We start from the raw sequence: 22,872 nt of genomic DNA on the forward strand, positions 1-22,872 counted from the left end.
TAAAAAAATTGTCATTTACAAGACCAATAGCTCAAACTTTCATAATGCGAGACCTATTGCATTGCAAATGCCTGTTTAGTCTGTAAGCACTATTTTCTCTAAATAGTTTCTCCTACTGCAGGCACGACATGCTTTCCTTCAACATTCTACACACACAAAAGTGCCCCATTCTCAGACTACTTGTAATATAATTTCAGATAGGGCCAAATAAACAATTTCATTAAATTTGGTCCGGTATATTTATTTATACCTCTTAGTCATATAATTTCATACAAAAATGTTTCTAATGGCAAAAAAGAATACACAATACAAAAGATTACTTACAGTATTACTAAATCAACATTTAACATAAAACATTACAAAAATATCCAAGAAAGTAACATCAATGAAACATCCAACAAATAATGCAAATATCGGTTGATCTACTTTGCAATACACTGCACCATTTCTATAGTCACAATTATTTTTCTAAAAAAACGAACTGATTCATAACAAGAGCAACAAAACACGTATCACTTTATCAACACGACACTAGATGTAATAATTGGCTCTTGATGGGTTTGCCGACGCGTTTCAAGTTCGGGCCATGACTCCCCGAACCGTCATCAGGGCTCTGTTAATCGTCTGTTTAGGATGCAAAAAAACGAAGTTTTAATGACAACCTATTGGCCTCTTCTCTAAACCACACTGTTTGGATAAGGTATATATCTACCTGTATTCCTATATGGATGACCTGTAGTATCTTCTATTGATGGATGCACTCTTTTTCAGATCTCAGGTGGAACATCTTTTTATTAAAGAATCTAGGGATGAACAACATATTGTCCACGTTTGTAGGAAATACTCATAAAACATTGGAACAACTTATTGAAATAAACATGGAGTTCATACCTCCGTCTAAGCGGGCTTGTGCTGCAAAAAGGGGGGGACGGAGGAATATCTGTATCTGTTTTGCTTTAATCCTATTTAAACAGAAACACGTAACGTGCTTTTAGCAACCTTGTACATATCGGTAAGCATTTTAGTTGTTTTACTATGCACTGTATGCACGTCATACCTGGCGTGTAATCCGCTGTATTAATGCAGGTGGGTTACTTCATCTTGTCATTAGCGATGGCCTTGTTTCCCTATTTAAACAATGCACTCGTTAGTGCATTGTTCGTGTAACATTATTAAAAGGTCTCAAAGACTTCCCTACCTGTTTTAATCAAGAACGAGGTAAAGCCTCTCGCCCCCGTCTGTGGCCCCGGCCGGGACTACACGTGTATCAGGCTCGCCTTTCTTTATACTTCGCGAGTTCCGATTTTGGGATAAATCAATCACTCTCTGAGGAGAGAAACGTAATATGGGATAAGTCGCCATTAAAGTTTAAACCAAACACAAGTTGGGCTAGCTCGATCGTGTTGTGATACCTGTTAGTGCGATCTGCTCTGCTCCATACAGCCGATGCTCCTCGATCACTTGCTAATCGTTTGTGGAGCCGGCGGCCATTTTCAGATGTATACAAAACGGACCGCTGTTGCAATAGGTGCATTATGGGAGCTGAAGTTTTGAGGCGCTTTATGAGTGCGACTGTGAATCACACGAAGTTGTTCAAATACCCATAGTATTGTTTGATGGTTACAAGCGTCGCTCGCTGTATGACATAATTGATAATTGAAGTTTTAATTCCACACTCTTCATTCTAATAGCAGAAAGCAAATGATACATAAATGGTTTCTGCTTATTGCAGGAAGTTCCTGCAGCCTAAGCATTTACATTCAGGCAGTAGGACCCCAAACCTCAAATCCTTGACAATTCTGACATATTATTTAAGCCAGTCATTATGCAGTTAAATTTCAGAATTAGGTATGCTTCTTTCTCAAGTAGCATCCTGTCAGTGTCAGTAGGGCGCTGTACGTTGTTCATTGTATAGAGTACAGACCATCTAAAGTCGTTTTCATTATGGGACATTTCGACAAAGTGTTCACCCATGGGGGCCGTGAGTATTTCTTCTTTATTCTGGACCTGTGTTGGCCTATACGAAGGTTGACCTGCTGGTTTGTTTTGCCAATATAGATCTTCCGGCAAGGGCAAATGATAACGTAAATTACATTTTTGGTTTTACAGTTCGAGAAACCAAGATGTTTCCACTTCACTCCCTGGTGTTGAAACTCAGTCCCTTCAATAGTGATACCACATGAAACACAATTCCCACACTTGTGGTGCCCTTCTATTGGTTTCATGTCCCACAAGGCCAGAAGATCATGTTTTGGTTGGGACTTCGGGAGATCAGCTCTCACAATTTGTTGTCCCAAACTCCTGTTCTTTTTGTAGGCAAAAATTGGACGGGGGAAAGGACATTCCAAGTCCTCCAAAAGGTGCCAATTTTTAAGTACCGCTTGTCTAAGCTTATGCGTGTCCTTCAACATTCAGCGCGCCATGTGTGCTTTCACTTTCTAAGCAGCCCGAAACAATGGCGGTCGCTTCTTTGACTAGGTCTCGCATTTACAAGAGCTTGAGCTATTGGCATTGTACATGACAAAGCCTTTTATTTATGTGTTAATTCTCAAAACATATAAATCAAAGGCATTGTCATTTATAATGCCAATCAATAGCTTAAATTCTCGCAAATGCGAGACCTATTGCATTGCAAATGCTTGTTTTGAAGAGTTGTACAAGAAACGCTGTCTCGTACAGTGAAGAGCACCAATAGCTGAAGAAGGCTGACCCCTGCCTCGTGCTGTGGTGGGCGGCAACAAAAAGCAAAGTATCCCTTGAAGGGACCCTCAGATTTTGAGTCCTTACGTGGTCAGCCCTCTTCATCTGCTGTTCGCCAAGGAGCTCTGTGACCATATCGCGAAATGAGAATGAGGTCAAGTCCCTTTATGAAATACCAGAACTCTGCAGTGATGGTGTTTGATTCCTTAAATACACGCCATACTATTGTTCTTTCCCTATACTATTTGAAAACCTTGCTCAATTGCTCCACGTTATAAAAGATATTCAGTGGTGACAGGCGCATGATAAAATATGAAACAATGTGAAAATTGGTCGGGCAATTTCCAGCGTTTACATTGTCTGGAAAAAAGATTTTGAGCAATTTAACTTGCCACTCCTATAATAGGTTTCAGCTCAGAATGTGGGATAACAGACACATAAATTCCTGCTTTCTTGTAATGGACTTTAGCCTAGCCTCTAATATACTGCCATCAATGTCACCTTATCAGCTAATGACTGAAAACATTTGAGGGTCAAGAAAAAGAGCTGAAAGGCTAGCTTTTGTTTAAGCAGCAGTTGTAATTCTGCTCAGTGACCTGCCTTTCACATCGAACACTGGCTGCAGCCCTTTTGACCTCACAGCTCAACTGAAATAACTTTTAGAAGAAGAGTAGCACTGCACTTTCTTAATACAGGCTGTAATACATTCAGGGAGATGGTTTTATAGATATTATTACAGAGTTAGATGTTTCATAGTACAAAGAACAATGGCAGTAACCTATTAGGATAAAGTGTCCGCAGTATTTTCTAATTCATAGTTAATTGAATAAAAATGGCATTCTTATGTCCCAATTAAATGGTTCTTCTTTGTAAACTTCACACTATCATTTAGCCATTAAGGAAGAATGAGAACGGCGACAAAATGAATTTAATTTTCCTAGGAACACGCAGTGAGTAAAGAGCATTAAGAAGGCTTCAAAATTAGCTCTCACAAGTCTAATGTGACGGCTCCTCCGCTAAGGCGGAGGAGCATCGGCCCACTGCTTTCAAGCAGTGTAACTAAAGGAAAAATAAAATGATAATAACTCAATGTTATTATCATGTTTTTTGTTCCTGCTGCATTGCGGCTGGGGCAAGCAGGGCTCCTCTGCTCTCCGAGCAGGACAGGGGAGGAGTGGTTTACCCACCAAGTGCGCATGTATGTTTGACCTGCCCTTTCGGACCGGCCAAAAAGTCTTGCACACTTGGCATGATATCCACGCAGTCTGCATTACAACCTGGGTGGAGAACATTGCCTGGCCCCCAGTCCCAGTTTGAGCGCTGAACCACGACGCTTAGACCAATCACAACGCTGCCTTTAGCATAGTGATTGGTCAGGGGAGTCTGGGTGTATCCTGGATGATTCCTGTTGCCCGAGTCATGTATAGCCAATCGGACTTCCTTATAAACGTAACCTTTCTTTTATTTTTGTTTTGGGTCTTGTAAAGTCCTAGTCCTGGTAAATACCATGGCGGACACGGAGCACTTTGGGTGATAGGTACATATAAACAGTAGTGGTGATAGTAATCTGGCAAATTTGTGAGAAGCTGGTGTGCCCCTTTCCCACATCTACAATGACGGAGACGCTGCTAAATGCTGGGACATATATATATATATATGTCCCAGCATTTGGCATCGTCATTGTAGATGTGGGAAACGGGGCACTGGGAAATGAAGTCATTAACACAGGATCCCCCGCATTTGTAAAGGGGGAATGTGAATGTCGGTGCTGGATGGAGTGCCCGGGACCACGCACCCCTACATGAGAGCCGCGGAGAGGAAGACTGCACTGGACCCCGCGTCCCAAAGATGAGAAGGAAACAAGAGCCACTTGTTTCTGACCCCTCCCCCCACCCACTGAGCTCAAATGAATCACCTTCCAACTATGTATTACGTTCGGCGCTGCCACTCAAATTGCTTTCATAGTCATACTGCAGATTATTAATTAACCTAATTTCTAGGCAGCTCCCTGCTCGGAGTGCCAGATTCACACCGTGTGTTAACGGTAACTAGGATCACACAATGCAGACAGCCTGGCGGGTGTCGCCTCAGCCTCTGTGTGCATGTGCGGGGGTGGAAGGGAGGTGGGGCTCCGGGGTGCTAGAATGATTTCGCATGTCAATGAGGTGTGAGTCGCCTGGAAGCCGCTACCCGCACATACACGACGGACTTCAGGTGGCCAGCCAGGTCCCCGACTCTGCTGTGGAAAGTAAGTTTTCCTTTTTAGTGTGTCCTGGACGCCCATAGGACCCGGATCCCCCAGCATGCTCCCCGCTCCCTCCTTATAACATGACGACCCACATGAGAATCAACAACAGAGATTTGTGTGGGTGTAAAAACGGCCATGTTTAATATTTAGACATTTCATAAACATGACAAGGCATTTCAAATTCATTACATACAGTTATCAACACAATTTTATTCTTGACTTCCTGATCTTCTTCCGCCAGATTAAGATTCTAATCCTCCAGCACTAAGGGGGCTTCCGGCTCCCCTCTTCCCTGCCGTGCATCCACGCGAGGTGAAACCTACCTGCGCACCATGAGGGGTGAGCCCCCAACCTCTGATCCTTGTCCGCCTTCTCCAGGGGCCCACCCTCCGACCACTAGGCTGACCAGGAACCCAGGAGGCTCGTAACCTGTCGCCCTAGCCTCCCCAGCCGGGGCCCTATTTCACAGCGGAGAGCTTACCGTCTCCTCCCTCAGTGCTAGCCTAGGGAGTGCGCAAGGCGGACTCCCGTCCATTCCGTCGGTCAATTGTACTGTCCCAAGGTCTTTCTACCGCAACACGCCCCTCAAATCCACTGAGCTAAAGGGACGGGTGGGTGGGAGTTTAAAACTAAACAAAGGGGGGGTTGAAGGAGAGGAACGCTTCTGGGAGGCCGCCACGATCCGGTGCAACAGAGGAGGGAGAGGCCGGGGTCCCTGCCCCTAGCGCCTAAATAGGTCACCAGGCTCCGCCCTCTGTCGCACCGGAAGTGCGTCCTCCCACCCTGGAAGTGATAAGCGGCCGGTCGCCCATTGGGGCGGACCGGCCGCCCCTATCTAGATCAGGTAGGGGGCGGGGGCCGGGGGCCGGGGGGACGGGTCCTAAGTGCGCGCTTGCCGATGCTCTGCTCGCGCTTGGCATAGGACCCGGATCCCCCAGCATGCTCCCCGCTCCCTCCTTATAACATGACGACCCACATGAGAATCAACAACAGAGATTTGTGTGGGTGTAAAAACGGCCATGTTTGTGCATGTGCGGGGGTGGAAGGGAGGTGGGGCTCCGGGGTGCTAGAATGATTTCGCATGTAAATGAGGTGTGAGTCGCCTGGAAGCCGCTACCCGCACATACACGACGGACTTCAGGTGGCCAGCCAGGTCCCCGACTCTGCTGTGGAAAGTAAGTTTTCCTTTTTAGTGTGTCCTGGACGCCCATTCGGGGTCTGAATATTCACCCTAAACCAGCGCTTTAAATGAGCCGGAACGTACCGGTACTGAGTAACAATGCCACCACCTCTATCAGGATCGTCAAAGCTGACCTTAAATCTCTTCTCTTTCCAAAGACACTTTCAGAACTAATACCTTCATTCTCAAACCCCTCTAGGAAGTCCGTTCATCGTTGTAAATTTGTAATATTTTCGTGTACATTCCTCTCCCTTGCTTGCTTGTGTGTGATATCGTGTTATTGCCTTCTATGGTTGTACACAGGCCTTACCTCTCCGGTTTAGTTTTGTAACATTCTAGTTTGTAACATTTTTCTCATGTAACTTAACTGGTTCTATTGTACAGCGCTCTGACACCTTCGGGTAAAGTCTGCGCTATATAAAAATGCATTAAATAAATCTATAAAACAGGCAGGACTCAGTGTTGAGCACCGGGACTTCTGGTTGTGTGAAGGGAGTACCAGTACTCCTACTGGCATGCTGTGATGCTAGGGGCAGGCTCTGGGGTGTGGGCGCGCGACAGTTAGTGGCCCCTGTATTCCAGAGGCAGGTTGCTCCTGAAGCCTTACATTCTATCTGACAGCTACAGGAGTGAAGAGATGTGCCTTAACAGCCAGAGCTCCCGACACTGGAAGGGTCACGCTCAGTTAGAGTGTACGGGTGCAGCGCCATTGTCTGTCACAGCGCCTAACGCCCTTCGGCCAAGTTCAAGGCACAATTGGAACTCGTTTTTTGCAGTTAGCACGGGCTGGGCAGGAGGGCATTAAAGCGCTTTACATATGTAGCCCAAGTTCTACATGACAGCATCCTTTTTAATTTTTATGGCACAGGGAGGTGAAAATTGAAATCCCAGCAACGGCAGAACATCCCGTAGTTCTCAGCAAATCACTAAAATCTACCCATGCCATAAAAACTAAAGTAAAACGTCTGCTTCTCATGTAAAACGTATTACCTGCCTGGGCCAAGTTCCCGCTACATAAACCATGTAAAACAACATACTAATTACGCCCTGCACGGCTGCACCTAGGAGCCGAACTTGGCCAAAGGGCTCGCGGCAGCGTCGGATTGGTAACACAGGCATTCGGGCAATGCCCGAGGGGCCGGTGTCCGAGTGCTGCTGTGGGCCTCTTTTTTTTTTAGATGTCTGGGGTGGCCATTTGGGCACTGTCTCCATTCTTTGAATACAGCCAGCGGCCCAGTAGGTGTCTGAGTGGCCTTTCTTGAGGCAGATGGGCGCTCATTACCTCCGTTTAGCAACAGGCAAGAGGTGTCACTCCCAAACAGGCAAGAGGTGTCACTCCCTTTGTCTCGCTGGCCGGCCCACTAATGTGTGCACATACTGAGCGGGGGCAGGGGGCCTGAGAAGAAGTGACCTAACTTGTTTCACCACTGTAAACTAACGCGTGCATTTATTTTTAACCCCCCCCCCCCCTAAAGTTTTTTTTTATATGATTACGCCATAGCAGTGATTTGAGGAGTGATTATCCAAATGTGGGCCGATTTTTTTTTTTTTGCGTGCCCGGGCCCATTTTCAATCCTAACCCAACCCTGCCTCGAGGGCACTTTTACACTTGAAGAAGAAAAGGCTGATGTTGTGCATGCCCGCATCGAGGACACTCCCCATCAATTGTGCACGTATCTCGCTTCTCCTTTTCCATCCTAAGCACTGCTCTAACACAGGGTGCATCGGAGGAAAGCGCACGGCCAACTCCCTGCATAAAACCAAGACTAGCGATCCGAATATCCACCCTGCTTCTTGGAAGCCGGAGTGGAGCGCCGCGACGAGCCTTGCCTCAGTGAGGTAGGAGGCAGCGCTTGCGTCCAGGGGAGGGCGAGGGGCTCATTGTAAGACACAGGCAGCCGCGGTGTCTGCTCAGCGTGTGGAACTGCCAAGCGCTGGCAGGCGTCATTCTACGCATGTGGCGTGAGGTGTTGCTGTCGGGCTGTGATATGCCCTTCCCTAAGATTGCTTGCTTTTTCTACATTTCTGTGGTTTTTTTTTTGTGTGCGCAGGATTTCACTCTTGCATAGTGCGTAGTATGAACCGAGTCGTCTGAGTGGCAGTTCAAGTTGTGTGTGTGGAGGGGGGTGTTTCTAGTGCGCCACAACTGAGTACTCTGGAGTTCAAGCCACGGGCAGTGCGAGTTTCTCACCGTCTGTCAGTGGGTCATAAAGGTGTTCAGAATACATGCCCATGCAATCCTTGGCCTCTCTGCGAATCGTACAGAGCAGTGGAAATTGGGTCAATTGTAATATGTGATTCTGTTTTAAGGAGATACACAATATACAACAAACTAACAGGATGAAAGTAAAACAAAATGCAGACCTCACAGGAGAATGGGTTTACTCTGTGTGTAGGGGGGCCGATGAAGGAGAGAGTGAAAAGAGTGTGCTGAAGCAGAAATAAATGAGGCCAAGATATACAGACTGGGGTCTCAGAAAGAGGTGTGGAGTAAAAGGGCACACGGGTCTAACACAGGTTGCAAAGGAAAGGAAAGGAAAGGGAGAGAAAGTGAGTGAGTGTGATGGAAAGGGAGAGAGAGCGAATGAGTGAGCCACCCTGAACATGACTACTGCTTCCACAGGCATTATAATGGTTATTTCGCAGTGTCACATTTTCAAAGCGGAAACTTTTCAATTCAAAATTAGTCACAACAAAATCGTCGTTACTCCTTGTCCTGAAACTGCTGTCAAGCCTTGGCAAAGCCAACAGGTGTATGTCCATTACTGTGTGGTACATCTGGATGTAATAACTGGACGGTCAGAGAGAGGCATCAAAATACTGGTTGGCCTGTAGCTGTGGGAAGGAAGCACAGGGTTTTAGTCTACATACTTCAACCGGAGTAGAAAATCTTTATTTGGATTAAAGAAAAATATCCTTAAAAGCATTGCAAATTGAATCCACAAATCGGTACATTGTAATAAAAACATTTCAAAACATATTTTACCACAGTTAAACAGTAAAAATCGATCGACACCTGTTACTCGATTTATATTGCACCTTAAAAATTAAAACAATTGTGTAATAGACATCGATAACACTTAGTAAAAGAGCAGAAGGATTTGATGTACTGACACATGACAGCTAAAACTCATAATTTTATTTTTCCTTTTTTTTTTTCCTTTTTTTCTAAAAACTAAGGGCTAAGATGCAGCTTAGGTTGGGCCACTGGGCAGGACAAGGCGGGGGATTACTGCTCCTTTCGCATTTACTGTAAAGATGCGGTGTGCATCCCGAATATATGTTGTAAAGGCAATATTCAGAGCTATGTTTTCTGGGCACATAGAGGTGATAATTGCCTGTCTACAGGTCCGAACACCCAACCTGTTCCACTCTGCTCTGAGTTTGCGTCTATGTTGGGCCATAAGTGCGGGGCATAAGCAAACCACGTGCTCTAGCGTTTCAGTTGTCTTGCCGCAACCCCTACATGTTAGATCTTCCGAGGTGCGCAGCCATGTGGGCAGATCTTTTAAAAATCACCAAACACCCAATCTGATGGCCAGAAAACTCCGCTTTAAGTGCAATGAATAAGTACAGGAGAGGTAACTAGCCGGAGATATGCGCCCATAGGAGTTCATGACTGACCATGCATGGCTGCGTCTGCAGAGATGCGCTTTGTCCATAATGAGTGAGCACATTCTGACGCTTTTTTTAATACATGTTTTAAATGCTGTTGTGCTGGGGTTAAGGGCCTATAGGTCACCAGCCGCCATTTCGCTGATAGAGTCTGTAAAAAGGCGGCCGTACGAACCCCCAGGGTTCTTCTGACTGATCTCCAACCCATAACATGTTTAATATACACGCCACAACTCTTAGGAGGGATTCTTAGGCCGTGTCCCTTTCAGAGAACTCCAACTTTTCTCATCCCTTTCAAAGCCCTGGTTAAGGATGTTGCATTGTGTACTCCTTTTCTGCAAGTTTTCGTGCATGGCTTCTATGCAGGTTATGAAGTTATGTTTGGCTTATTATAGTCGTTACATAAAGCGTTTTAGGTAATGTAGGTTATGTAGTGCCTGGTATGGTATGCATTTTATTATGTTAAATGGTAAGTTCAATTATGTACTTTCGGTCACGCATGCTAGGTCAGGCAGATTACATTATGCAGGCTATTTGTTTGGTACTGTTATAGTATGAATGTTATTTTATGAATGTTATTTTCCTTGTTATGTGTTAGACATATCTTATGTATGTACAACAACAATTTGGTCCAGCACTAAAAATTACAATTTCTCTAATTACATCATATGATTTAAACAGGAAATTGATTCAGCAGGTGTTATTCCAATCTTCCTTTATTCATGAGCTTTTCTTCATAACACAATAAAACCGTAGCCAACGCGTTTCGTCCCCTCGGAATTCTTCAGGGCAGAAAAAGGTATGTTGGCCTTCTAATTGAATGCTGTTTAAAACGTGTGATCTGTGCCACTCAAAGTAATACTGGAGAAGCCTTGTCAAGGCAGAGTCTCTTTCTAGGGGAGTCAAAGCTATTTTGGTAATCAGTTTTTTTGTATGGGTTGGCACCAATAGCCAAGATCCGGCGCAAGGCTATGAGTGTTGTCCCATTTCAACTTTTAATGTGGTAGCATGCGGCTCCTGTTATATCCACGCCTCGTCTGTGAGAGACCAGAGACCAGGGGTCTTGTGACGTCATCAGGCCTCCCTTGGTTGTGTTGATGCCCCATCAAGGGGTCATGTCACTGGTGGTTCTATAGCCCTTTTAATAGCGCTTGCAAGGCCTCTGTACTGCTTCTATGTAATGTAATGTAATGGGGTTTTATAGCGCGCACTGCTACCCTGAGGACTCGTAGCGCTTTGGAGGGGTGGGAGAAAGCAACTGTCAGACTGTGCCCGTTACAGGAAAAGAAGGGTCTTCAGCTGTTTGCAGGAACTTGAGTAGATCTGGTTCACTGCGTAGGGTTGGGGGCAAGGAGTTCCAGCGGGAGGCGGCATTCCAGGAAAATGAGCGCCCCCCCCCCACCTTGCTCGCTTGACTTTACGAATAACTGCCCGGCAGGTGCCCCCAGATCGAAGGGTTCTAGGCGGATGGTAGGGGGAGACTAGGGAGCAGACTAATGCTGGACCGTAAAGTACGCCATATGGCTTTATGGGCTATGCACATTGCCTTAAATTGGATCCGGCCCTGAATTGGCAGCCAGTGGAGTGTATTCAAAGCGTCTGACCCTGACTGTCTACGAGAAAGTCCGAGCAGTAGGCGAGCTGCAGAATTCTGGGTGACCTGTAGCTTTTTAATAGTGCTCGCCGGGGCGCCTAAATACAGGGAGTTCCCATAATCAAGGCGGGACAAGATGATATCCTGCACCAACATTCTCCGGGCCTGAAAGGGGAGGAGCAGCAGGATTTTCCTCAGCATCCTCATCAGACCGAAGCAGGTTGCTGAAAGCTTGGTGGCTTGATGGTTGAACCCTAAGGTGCTATCAAGCCACACTCCAAGGCTTTTAATCTGCTCTTTGGGTTCTGGTGTGGTGCCCATGTAGGACGGCCAATCAATAATTGGTCCGGGAGAGGGGGACTTCCCCAGGAACATCAGTTCAGTTTTTTCCCCATTTAATTTCAGATGGGAAAACGCCATCCAGTTTGTGACTGCTTCTGGACAGCTGCACAAGGTGCTTGACGAGCCCTTGGGATAGTTTAAGCCAACCACCAGTTGGGTGTCGTCACCATAGGTGACGATTTCAATGCCAAACGGGCGCACAATCTCTGCTAAGGGTTCCATATAGACATTAAATAGGAGAGGAGCCCTGGGGAACCCCGCAGTTGAGGGGCCATGACTTGGATTGAGTGGCACCCTCTGAGACCTGAAACATACGGTCTTCCAAAAAGGATTGTAGCCAGGAGAGAGCTAGCCCCGTTACTCCGAGACGCCTGATGCGAGCTAGCAAGATGTTGTGATCCACTGTGTCAAAGGCGGCACTCAGATCTAGCAAAATAATTGCTGAGGTGCCGCCTTGATCCATTTCTCTCCGGGCTGACTCTGTCACTGCCAGAAGGGCAACTTCCGTTCCACAGATCCACGCACCATGCATGCAGCCAGCAGTTATGCCAGCTTTAAGGAAGTTTCACCTGCTCCACATACAAAGATCCTAAAGACCTGGCTCTTTGCCTTGCAGTTGGTCAGTGCTAAGTTTCTCCTTCAACCTGCTTAGCTCCTTGAAACCTTCTTGGTTTAGCTCGCTTTATAAATTCCCATCCTATCCTATACTAAACAGTTCATGAAAAGCAAAATTATTTGCGCATTTGGATGTTTTCCTGAAAATGAGGTGTGGCTCCAACACTGGTCAATAAACATTGGCTACAGCTAGCTACCAGATTCAAGATGGAGAGAATGTGGTGTAATGGCCAGAGCTGACTATTTTGGGTCTTGGAATTAGGTTCGAGTCTCGGTATCTGCTCAACATCAGGGACAGACTGACCGTAGCAGATGTTTCCCTGGTGGACCGCCAGGGTGGGGGCTGGGTTTGGGCCCCTAGAGGACTGTTTTTGTTACAGGTGGCCAGCCATATTGGCCCATGGAACAAAATCAGCTGAAACCGGTCCTAGCAAACAGTTCAGCAGCACCCCTGTGCCCCCAGGGGGGCCGGCCGAACAGTTTGCCAGGGCCGGTTTTGGTTCCCACTTCGGCCCAGCACAGCATCCTCTGATGCTGGGCAAATCACAAACTCCCTGGGCCTACAAAAACAAGCATTTGCAATGCAATAGGTCTTGCATTATTAAAGTTTGAGCTATTGCTGTTGTTAAATAATGCAACACCAATAGCTTAAACTTTAATAATGCGAGACCTATTGCATTGCAAATGCTTGTTTGTTGTTGTTCCTGCCTTCCCGTTACTTCATATGAATGCTTCCAGTAATTCCTAGTGTACGCCACTTTAAAAACACTATAAATAAAGTGTGGTGAAAAGTAGAGAAACACTGCAGTGAAAGTCTTTCTTTCTTGTAAATGGCACTTAAAATTAACTCAGATGTAACAGCAGCACATCAAAGCAGAGTGAGCTGGGACACTCTTAGGGGCATTTTTGCGCCCCACAAACCTCGTTCAGCAGCAGCTGTCTAAGGGTAAAGCTAAAATTGCACACACAATACTTGCATTGCATTGCATTGGTGCATTTGCTGTAAACTCTCTTTGTTGCTGACTTTTCTAGTGGAATGCTCAGACCATGCAGCAGAATTATATATTGTACATCCTTTTCCGCTAATATTTACTCGTAATGATGGCTGTCAAACGTGTTTCCTTTGTTTTTTGTCAAGTGCTGTCGAATATCTGTGGCAGATTAAGGAAAGTCCTGCAGCCCCACTGGGGCCGAGTACATCCTCCCTCCATATTGATGATTTCAACCTAGACCTGTGTCTGGTTGGGTTTATGGGCTGCAAGGTCAGTGGTGTGTTTGTGGTTCTGCTGTTCTTTGCTGTGGGACCTGTGTTTATTTGGGTTTATGGGCTGTAAGTACAGCAGTGTGTTTGTGTTCCTGGTTGGGTTTATGGGCTGTAAGGTCAGCAGTGTGTTTGTGGTTCTGTTTTTCTTTGCTGTGGGAATGTCTCATTAATAGACAGATTGTGGGATTGAATGGGCGTGGCTGGTGTTTTTGTTGAGGGCCTTGTAACTGGTGTCTGGTGCTCTCCTCTTTGATAAGCAGAACCACAGTTAAAGTTTAATTAAACACTGGGATAACTGGTTTGTGCAGTTCCTCACATGTTGTTATGGGGGAGCGTTGACCGGAGGAAGGAGTCGCACCTGCAGCAGGGTAGAATACTGCAGCTGAATCGAGACTAAACCACTTGCAAGTGGACAAATACTGCTTCTACTAGGAGCAATTAACCTGTGCTGACAGGACACACACACAATGTTGAAACAGCCTGTGACTTCTGCTACCAAGATGACATTGTGATAATATACCAACGATAAATGCTTCAAATACAAATGTGGTGAGGTGGCATCCATCTTAGAGAGATAGCCATGTCCTTGGAAATAGTTTGTTACACTCGCACCACAGAATCCTTTCCTGCATGGAGTACAGGAATCACATTTCAAAGCTACCATGCCGGCCAGTTCAGAGGTGCATCTGAGGCATGTGACCTCAGAGTTGGGTTTAGAGTCAGAACTAACAGAAAATACAAACAGAAGTTTAGGAGGTGAGTCAGAGACTGGCATGTCATAAATGCCAAATTGGTTGCTGCAATCAAAAGGGCAATGTTGCAGGCTAAAAAAAACATACACGCCCTGGAGGTAACAACAGTGTCATAATGATGAAGGCACAAACATATTCTAATTAATTACAAAAACATAGGCAGCACAATCCCAAATAAGCATACAAAAGACAACAGTATTCTTGTTTGTATAAACAGACCATGCCCTTATCTGAGCTCTCCTGAAACTGTCCATGGGTTACGTGAACTATCAAATCAAATTGCTGGATTGTGCAACCCTGTAAGAGGCGCTTTGATTGAGCTGTGACATTTTTTGGCACAATGCTGTAACAGCGATAGTTAATACCGACAGATGTTTTTACACAAGCACGTTGGTGTACTCAAACACCCTGTTACAAAGTCCTGTCAGGCACCATATATGTAAGTAGGTTTTAACATATTTTCATACCCATGGGAGAAATACAAGAGAGGAACTCTGCATGGATTCATTTAGGGATAAATGGTAAACTTTAACCTTGAACACCCAGCTCTAATCGCAGCTCCCTCACACAACTGAAACTGTGTGATCCTGGGCAAACCACGTTGAAATGCAGACTTAAAAAAAAAACAACATTTGAAGCATTTGTAAAACAAGATTAGCATATTTGCTTCAGCAGGGCAGAAAAATGTAAAAACAAAAAAACACGCCCGCGAGTGCTGCGCAAGCGCCACAGCGAGCCATATGTTTTCAATTATCGCGCCCGTGTCTGGGCCCCGATAATTGAAACCACATGGGCTTTTGTGCGCGTAACAGACACCAATAGGCCATGGGCAGAGCAATGCGCCCGCCTTTGGCCTATTCCGTGCTCTGTTTAAAAAAAACACTGACTCAAAGCCCAATAGCGGAAGCTAAAAGGAAAAGCACACGCACAAGCTTGTGCGATTCCAGGCTCCCGAACAAAGGGGCGCTCATCTGCGCGAGCAGTGCTGTGCCCTGCAATGCAGGGCGCGAGCCCTAAAAGTGAATGTGTCCTTCAATCAACCAGGGAATTTGTAAAGTGCACTGCTTACCCACTAGGGTCTCAAGGCGCTGGGTGGGGGGGGAGCTGCAGCTAGTGGTCGAAGAGCCAGGTCTTGAGCAGTCTTCTGAATGCCCGGAGATCTGCGGTCTGCCTTAGGGGGAGGGGGAAGGCGTTCCAGGATTTGGCGGCGCTGTGGGAGAAGGATCTACGCCCGGCGGTGGTTTTGTGAATGCGGGGAACGGCGGCAAGGGACAGGTCGGCGGAGCGGAGTTTCGTGTTGGGTACGTAGAAGGAGAGTCTGTCATTGAGGCAGGCTGGTCGGTGTTGTGGAGTGCCTTGTGTGCGAGGATTATGAGATTGAATGTGATTCTTTTGTCGACTGGGAGCCAGTGCAGTTCTCTCAGGTGCGGGGTGATGTGGTCCCGGCGTGGGACGTTGAGGATCAGGCGTGCGGAGGCTTTCTGGGTTCTTTGGAGTCTGTTGATGAGTGTGGACGGGGCTCCGGCGTAGAGGGCGTTTCCGTAGTCGAGTCGGTTGCTGACGAGGGCGTGGGTGGCGGTTTTCCGAGTGTCTGTCGGGATCCATCTGTAGATCTTGCGGAGCATGCAGATGGTGTGGAAGCAGGAGGAGGAGACTGCATTGACTTGGTTGGTCATGCTGAGCTTGGAGTCGAGGATGACCCCAAGGTTGCGTGCGTGGTTGGTTGGTGCTGGGGGGGTTCCCAGTGAGGCTGGCCACCAGAAGTCGTCCCACGCTGAGGGATTGGGCCCAAGGATGAGGACCTCTGTCTTGTCCGTGTTCAGTTTGAGTCGGCTTGCCTCCATCCACTCGGCGACGGCCTTCATGCCCTGGTGTAGGTTGGATTTGGCGTGAGGAGGTCTTTGGTGAGGGGGAGGATCAGTTGGGTGTCATCGGCGTAGGAGATTATGTTGAGGTCGTGTAGTCTGGCGATGCGAGCGGGGGGGGCCATGTAGACGTTGAACAGAGTCGGGATGAGTGAGGATCCCTGGGGGACACCGCAGATGGTAGAGGTGGTTCCGCAGTGGAACGGGGGGAGGCGGACTCTCTGGGTTCTGTCGGTGAGGAAGGAGGTGATCCAGTCCAGGGCCTTGTCTCGGATCCCTGCATCGTAGAGGCGTGTGCGCAGTGTGTGGTGGCAGACGGTGTCGAAGGCGACAGAGAGGTCCAGGACGATGAGGGCCGCTGTCTCGCCGTGTCAAGTAGGATTCTGATGTCATCTGTGGCGGCGATGAGGGCGGTCTCGGTGCTGTAGTTGATGCGAAGCCTGACTGGGAGGGGTCCAGGATGTTGTGGTCTTCTAGGTAGTGGGTGAGCTGGGTGTTGACAATCTTTTCCATAACTTTCGCAGGGAGCGGAAGCAGGGAGATGGGCCAGAAGTTCTTGAGGTCGCTCGGGTCAGCCTTGGGATTTTTCAGGAGGGCGTGGATCTCTGCGTGTTTGCACCTCTTCGGGAAGGTAGCGGTCTCGAAGGAGAGGTTGACGATGTTACGCAGGTTGGGTGTGATGATGCTGACGGCTTTGTTGGCGATGTGGTGGGGGAGCGGGTCAGACGGGGAGCCTGAGCGGATGGTGCTCATAGTCCTAGTTATGTCTTCGGTGCTCATGTTGGTACCGGTGGTCAGGGGGTCGTGGCCGGTGGGGCTCGGGGTGTTTATCGTGGCGGGGTCCGTGGGGTGCGTCCGGGGGGTGAAGCTGTTGTGGATGTCGGTGATCTTGCGGTGGAAGAAGGCAGCGAGGGTGTCGCACAGGGCTTGTGATGGCGGAATGTCGTTGGTGCAGGAGCTGGGAGTAGAGAGCTCTTTCACGATGTTGAATAGCTCTTTGCTGTTGTGTGCGTTGTTGTCGAGGCGGTCTTTGAATGAGTCTTTTTTGGTGGTCCTGATGAGGTGCTGATGTTTGCGGATGGCGTCTTTGTGGGCTCTGCGGTTGGCGGGTGTTTTGTCGTTGAGCCAGATGTTCTCCAGTTTCCGGCAGGTGCGCTTGGAGGCTAGGAGCTTTGGGGTGAACCAGCTGGCACTCTGACTGGTGTCTCTGTCGGGTTGTTTCATGGGTGCTACGGTGTTGGCGCAGTCCTCCATCCAGAGTCTGAGGGTGTGGGTACCCTCCTCGGGGTGAGTGGGGCTGGTCGGTGGGTGGGGTGCGAGGTGTGTTTCTAGTCGTTCCTTGGTGACTTTTCCCCAGCGTCTGCGGGGGATCTGTAGAGTGCGGTGGTGGGAGACGGGTTTCTGGAAGGTGAAGTTGACGCTGTGGTGGTCCTTGAGTAACGTAACTTACCAAACAAGCATTTGGAATGCAATAGGTCTCACATTTATGAGAGTTTGAGCTATTGGTATTGTAAAGGACAATGCTTTTTATTTATGTGTTGTTTTTAAAGCAGATAAATAAAAGGCATTGTCATTTACAATGCCAATAGCTCAAACTCTCACTAATGCAAGATCTATTGCATTGCAAATGCCAGCACTCGTACAAAAAAAAAAGCGTTAGGACGAAGCTATTTGAGAATATAGTGCTCAGAGGCTGTAATTAAAGTCTACTGAGTAACAACACATGTAACATGGGATGTCACCATGCGAGGTCACAAAATGAGACAAGGCGGTACTAAGGAGGGACTACAACGCCTTTTGACCAACGAACAGCCACAGTTTATAATGGACAATGACACAAGCCAATGAAAAGTATGGACGGAGAGTGGGCGGAACTTCAAGTCGCTACCTGAATACAGTATGCCTCGCAGAGCAGCACATGCGCTGCCCACGCTCACCCTAAAAATGAACGTGTCCTTGAGTAACATAACTTACCAAAAAGTGAATGTACCCTTAGTAACGTAACCCGTGCTCATGTAAAAGGCTTCAATACCTTCAGGTCGAGTTAGCGCTGTATAAAACTGCAACAACAAAAAAAGACATTGAAGGCATGCAACTTTTCTTCAGCCACAGCCAGAGCTGCACATATGTCCTTTTGGCTGCAGGTAAGCCTCCTCTGCTGCAGTGACACAGAGCTGTGGGTTGCAGTGAGTGACACTGGAGCACTAGACTTGGCTTCGCCACATGTGCTGTCCACCTCAATGCCCACGTGCTAGCCTATGTCCGCATCACCACCGAGTGTGAGCTGAGGAGTTTCAAGAAGGACCCAATACTGGAACATTTTCAAGACGAGTTCACGGCGGAACTCTAAAAAAAAATCTAGCTTGACGAGGCTGCATTCAATTTTGTGTAACCAATGCATTTGGCTTTGAAAGGGTAAAATAAATATAAAGTAAACATGACACTGGCTAAATGTGGTGTACACATGTTGGCAATAAAAAGTACAAAATGCCCATGCCAGAAGTAAAGAAAAATGCACTAATAATAAAAGCCTATACAAAAGCAGAGATTAGGCTACCAGCCCTGCACTGAAGTAGGCATCTTTTTAGGTCGAGCCTGGGCAGCGCATGCGCTGCTCCGCGAGCCATGCTGTATTAGAGTATGGAATAGAAGCCCTGCTCACTCTTTGCCCATATTTGTCATTGGCTTGTGTCATTGTCCTTCGTAAATGCTGGCTTCTGATTTGTTAGTAGGCTTGTTAGTCCCTCCTTAGTACTGCCTTGTCTTCATTTGTAACCTCCCATGAGGACTGGCCCTTCTACTTCAGTTGTTACACGGCGAGTCTTTTTTAGTCTGTAAGCACTAATTCTCTAAATAGTTGTTCCTACTACAGGCACAACATGCTTTCCTTCAACATTCAGCGCGCCATGTGTGCTTTCACTTTCTAGGCAGCCCGAAACAATGGCGGTCGCTTCTTTGACTAGGTCTCGCATTTACAAGAGCTTGAGCTATTGACATTGTACATGACAAAGCCTTTTATTTATGTGTTAATTATCAAAACATATAAATCAAAGGCATTGCCATTTATAATGCCAATCAATAGCTTAAATTCTCGCAAATGCGAGACCTATTGCATTGCAAATGCTTGTTTTGAAGAGTTGTACAAGAAAGGCTGTCTCGTACAGTGAAGAGTACCAATACCTGAAGCAGGCTGACCCCTGCCTCGTGCTGTGGTGGGCGGCAACAAAAAGCAAAATATCCCTTGAAGGGACCCTCAGATTTTGAGTCCTTACGTGGTCAGCCCTCTTCATCTGCTGGTCGCCAAGGAGCTCTGTGACCATATCGCGAAATGAGAATGAGGTCAAGTCCCTTTATAAAATACCAGAACTCTGCAGTGATGGTGTTTGATTCCTTAAATACACGCCATAGTATTGTTCTTTCCCTATACTATTTGAAAACCTTGCTCAATTGCTCCACGTTATAAAAGATATTCTGTGGTGACAGACGCATGATAAAATATGAAACAATGTGAAAATTGGTCGGGCAATTTCCAGCATTTACATTGTCTGGAAAATAGATTTTGAACAATTTAACTTGCCACTCCTATAAGAGGTTTCAGCTCAGAATGTATGATAACAGGCACATAAATTCCGGCTTTCTTGTAATGGACTTTAGCCTAGCCTCTAATATACTGCCATCAATCTCACCTTATCAGCTAATGACTGAAAACCTTTGAAGGTCAAGAAAAAGAGCTGAAAGGCTAGCTTTTGTTTAAGCAGCAGTTGTAATTCTGCTCAGTGACCTGCCTTTCACATCGAACACTGGCTGCAGCCCTTTTGACCTCACAGCTCAACTGAAATAACTTTTAGAAGAAGAGTAGCACTGCACTTTCTTATTACAGGCTGTAATAAATTCAGGGAGATGGTTTTATAGATATTATTACAGAGTTAGATGTTTCATAGTACAAAGAACAATGGCAGTAACCTATTAGGATAAAGTGTCCGCAGTATTTTCTAATTCATAGTTAATTGAATAAAAATGGCATTCTTATGTCCCAATTAAATGGTTCTTACTTTGTAAACTGCACACTATCATTTAGCCATTAAGGAAGAATGAGAACGGCAACGAAATGAATGTAATTTACCAATGATCACGCAGTGAGTAAAGAGCATTAAGAAGGCTTCAAAATTAGCTCTCACAAGTCTAATGTGGCGGCTCCTCCGCTAAGGCGGAGGAGCATCGGCCCGCTGCTTTCAAGCAGTGTAACTAAAGGAAAAATAAAATGATAATAACTCAATGTTATTATCATGTTTTTTGTTCCTGCTGCATTGCGGCTGGGGCAAGCAGGGCTCCTCTGCTCTCCGAGCAGGACAGGGGAGGAGTGGTTTACCCACCAAGTGCGCATGTATGTTTGACCTGCCCTTTCGGACCGGCCAAACAGTCTTGCACACTTTGCATGATATCCACGCAGTCTGCATTACAATCTGGGTGGAGAACATTGCCTGGCCCCCAGTCCCAGTTTGTGCGCTGAACCACGACGCTTAGACCAATCACAACGCTGCATGCAGCATAGTGATTGATCAGGGGAGTCTGGGTGTATCCTGGATGATTCCTGTTGCCCGAGTCATGTATAGCTAATCGGACTTCCTCATAAACTTAACCTTTCTTTTATTTTAGTTTTGGGTCTTGTAAAGTCTTAGTAAATACCTCATGGAATGACACGGAGCACTTTGTGTGATAGGTACGTATAAACAGTAGTGGTGATAGTTGTCAATGTATATAAGCACCCACCCCACCCTCCCTGTCAGACAAGTAAACATACAATACATTCTGTACATAATCAGCAAATCCCCACTTTGGTAAATTCATAAACATTTTAATAAACATTAGGACAATCACTAAAAACAAATAGGTTCTGATGAACAGTGGGCGTGTTTCTGAATTCATTGACAATGAAATAATACACATTTTTAGACAACTTATTTTTGAGTTTCATTATGTCGGAATCTGTTTATGGATATTTTTTGTTCTGTTTCCATTTGATCACTAGATACACAGTGCAGCGAACAATCAAGTGTTGGAGTACATGTCATGCAGTGGGATATATTAAACACTGATAAATAGGCAGTAGAATAGTAGCGTCCAGTATTCTACACATATCTAGCATATTCCCGACTGCGAATTATTGAATCCATGAGAGCGGTTGTAAAGAAGCAAGCGATGTGAATGGAAAACATAACGTCTATGGATGAAATCTTTCATCCCTAGTGATCCAACTGCAGGACAGTTCCCAACATGAACATTCTCAATCGGTGCACTGAACAGATCCATACATTTTAAAACAGTGAACTATAATAATTCTAATTCAATAATACAACAGACCTCACCGTCCTGCAACCATAAATTGCTCTATCCACCCTCCACGCTTTTTCTGAAGGCTATGTCTTCTCACAGAATCCTCACCTTATGAATTAGTCCCTAGGTATAACCCTCTAGGAAGTGGTATATAAGCAAGGAGGTCATGTAACACAGCCCTCGCTAAGTATCTATCACTGCATGTTTGGGCTGTGAGGCGGTAATATTTAACAAAAGTATGCAAGGGTGACCATGTGGTCGCCCGCAGATGTCAACTACCAGGTAGGTACCACTTTTGGTAGAACAGATGAGCAGGTACAGAGAACCACAATATCCGGGTAGAGTACTGTGAATGGTCGTTGATCTGAGAGGGTCGAAAGTTCTCTGACTCTATGGACGGAAGCCACAAAAAAGGCAGTCTTCAGCATGAAAGTCAAAGCTGGCAACCGTGCATTAGCTCGAAGGAGGATGCCACGAGGAAAAGCAACAACACAATCAAATCCCACAGAGGAGCAATTAACATAGAGGGAGGAAACAAATACAATAAACGTTTCAAAAAATTTGTCATTAGTGATGAATTAAACAGAGAAATCAGGTTAGGGGGAGAAATTTCATTGGTTAAGAAGGTGGCAGAGCACCAGACCTGATGTTGTCACGTCCAGGATGACCAGAACTGTGGCTGAAGCTGCCTGATGTTACTAGAGAGCTAGTATTTGGGGAAAAGTTCAAGATCCAGTCCAGAGCTTGAAAGATACTCATAGGATGAAGATTCTGAGGAAAGAAGTATCCATCAGAGAAAGCAAGACTGGGTAAGTTACTCATACCTGATATGGGTAAGCTTAGGATCACTGTACATCATCCACTTTTTACTAATAAACTGCGAAATCTGCGACCTACACAGTTCTTTGGCGCTTACATATGGTTATGGTACATTAGAAGAGTCTTCTGTGAAATTCAGTTTTTTTCTCTTTTTGCAAAACCCTTGAGAATTTCAGCATGGTGTCAAATCGTGCAACCTTCCTAATAATCTTCCTGCCAGTTTGCTATCAAATGATCCATATCTGTTATATGTACTGTTCCATGGTTCGGATTTCCTTCCTACTGACCGAGTCGGACTGGCCAGCCAGGCAAGTTGGCAAACCCCTGAAAGGCTGGAGCTCCAGGATGCCAGTTTAGACACTTGAGACTGTTTAAATGCCCATTCCGGCCCCTCCTACTGAGTCTGTATAGAAATCCACTGAGAAGAGCCTCAGCTCACACAGATGGACTTCACTTCTCAGCTATCGGTTCAGTAACGCCAGTGCACTATCCTTCGCGCTTAGACTTCTGTGCGATTAGTCTATAGAATTTTTTGAAAACCGCA

The 22,872-nt window shown here is 46.3% G+C and overlaps 1 protein-coding gene across 5 annotated transcripts in view; it reads left to right on the top strand.

Moving 5' to 3' along the window:
* Positions 1 to 22,872, top strand: part of B4GALNT1 (beta-1,4-N-acetyl-galactosaminyltransferase 1) — a 613,238-nt gene that overhangs the window by 162,675 nt on the left and 427,691 nt on the right. Inside the window, exon 1 of one of the 5 annotated variants that reach the window (XM_086966477.1) lies at positions 4,731 to 4,948. The exons of 2 other annotated variants lie outside the window; for them this stretch is intronic. The gene's annotated coding sequence lies outside the window, so the exon portion shown is untranslated. Of the gene's footprint in view, positions 1 to 4,730; positions 4,949 to 6,002; positions 6,124 to 7,843; positions 7,968 to 22,872 lie in introns of those variants that run through there. 2 more of the 5 variants (XM_086966482.1, XM_086966489.1) reach the window with 2 other exon arrangements.

The sequence above is a fragment of the Lissotriton vulgaris genome, chromosome 1_1 (genome assembly GCF_964263255.1).
Source record: "Lissotriton vulgaris chromosome 1_1, aLisVul1.2, whole genome shotgun sequence".
NCBI classification, from domain to species: domain Eukaryota; kingdom Metazoa; phylum Chordata; class Amphibia; order Caudata; family Salamandridae; genus Lissotriton; species Lissotriton vulgaris.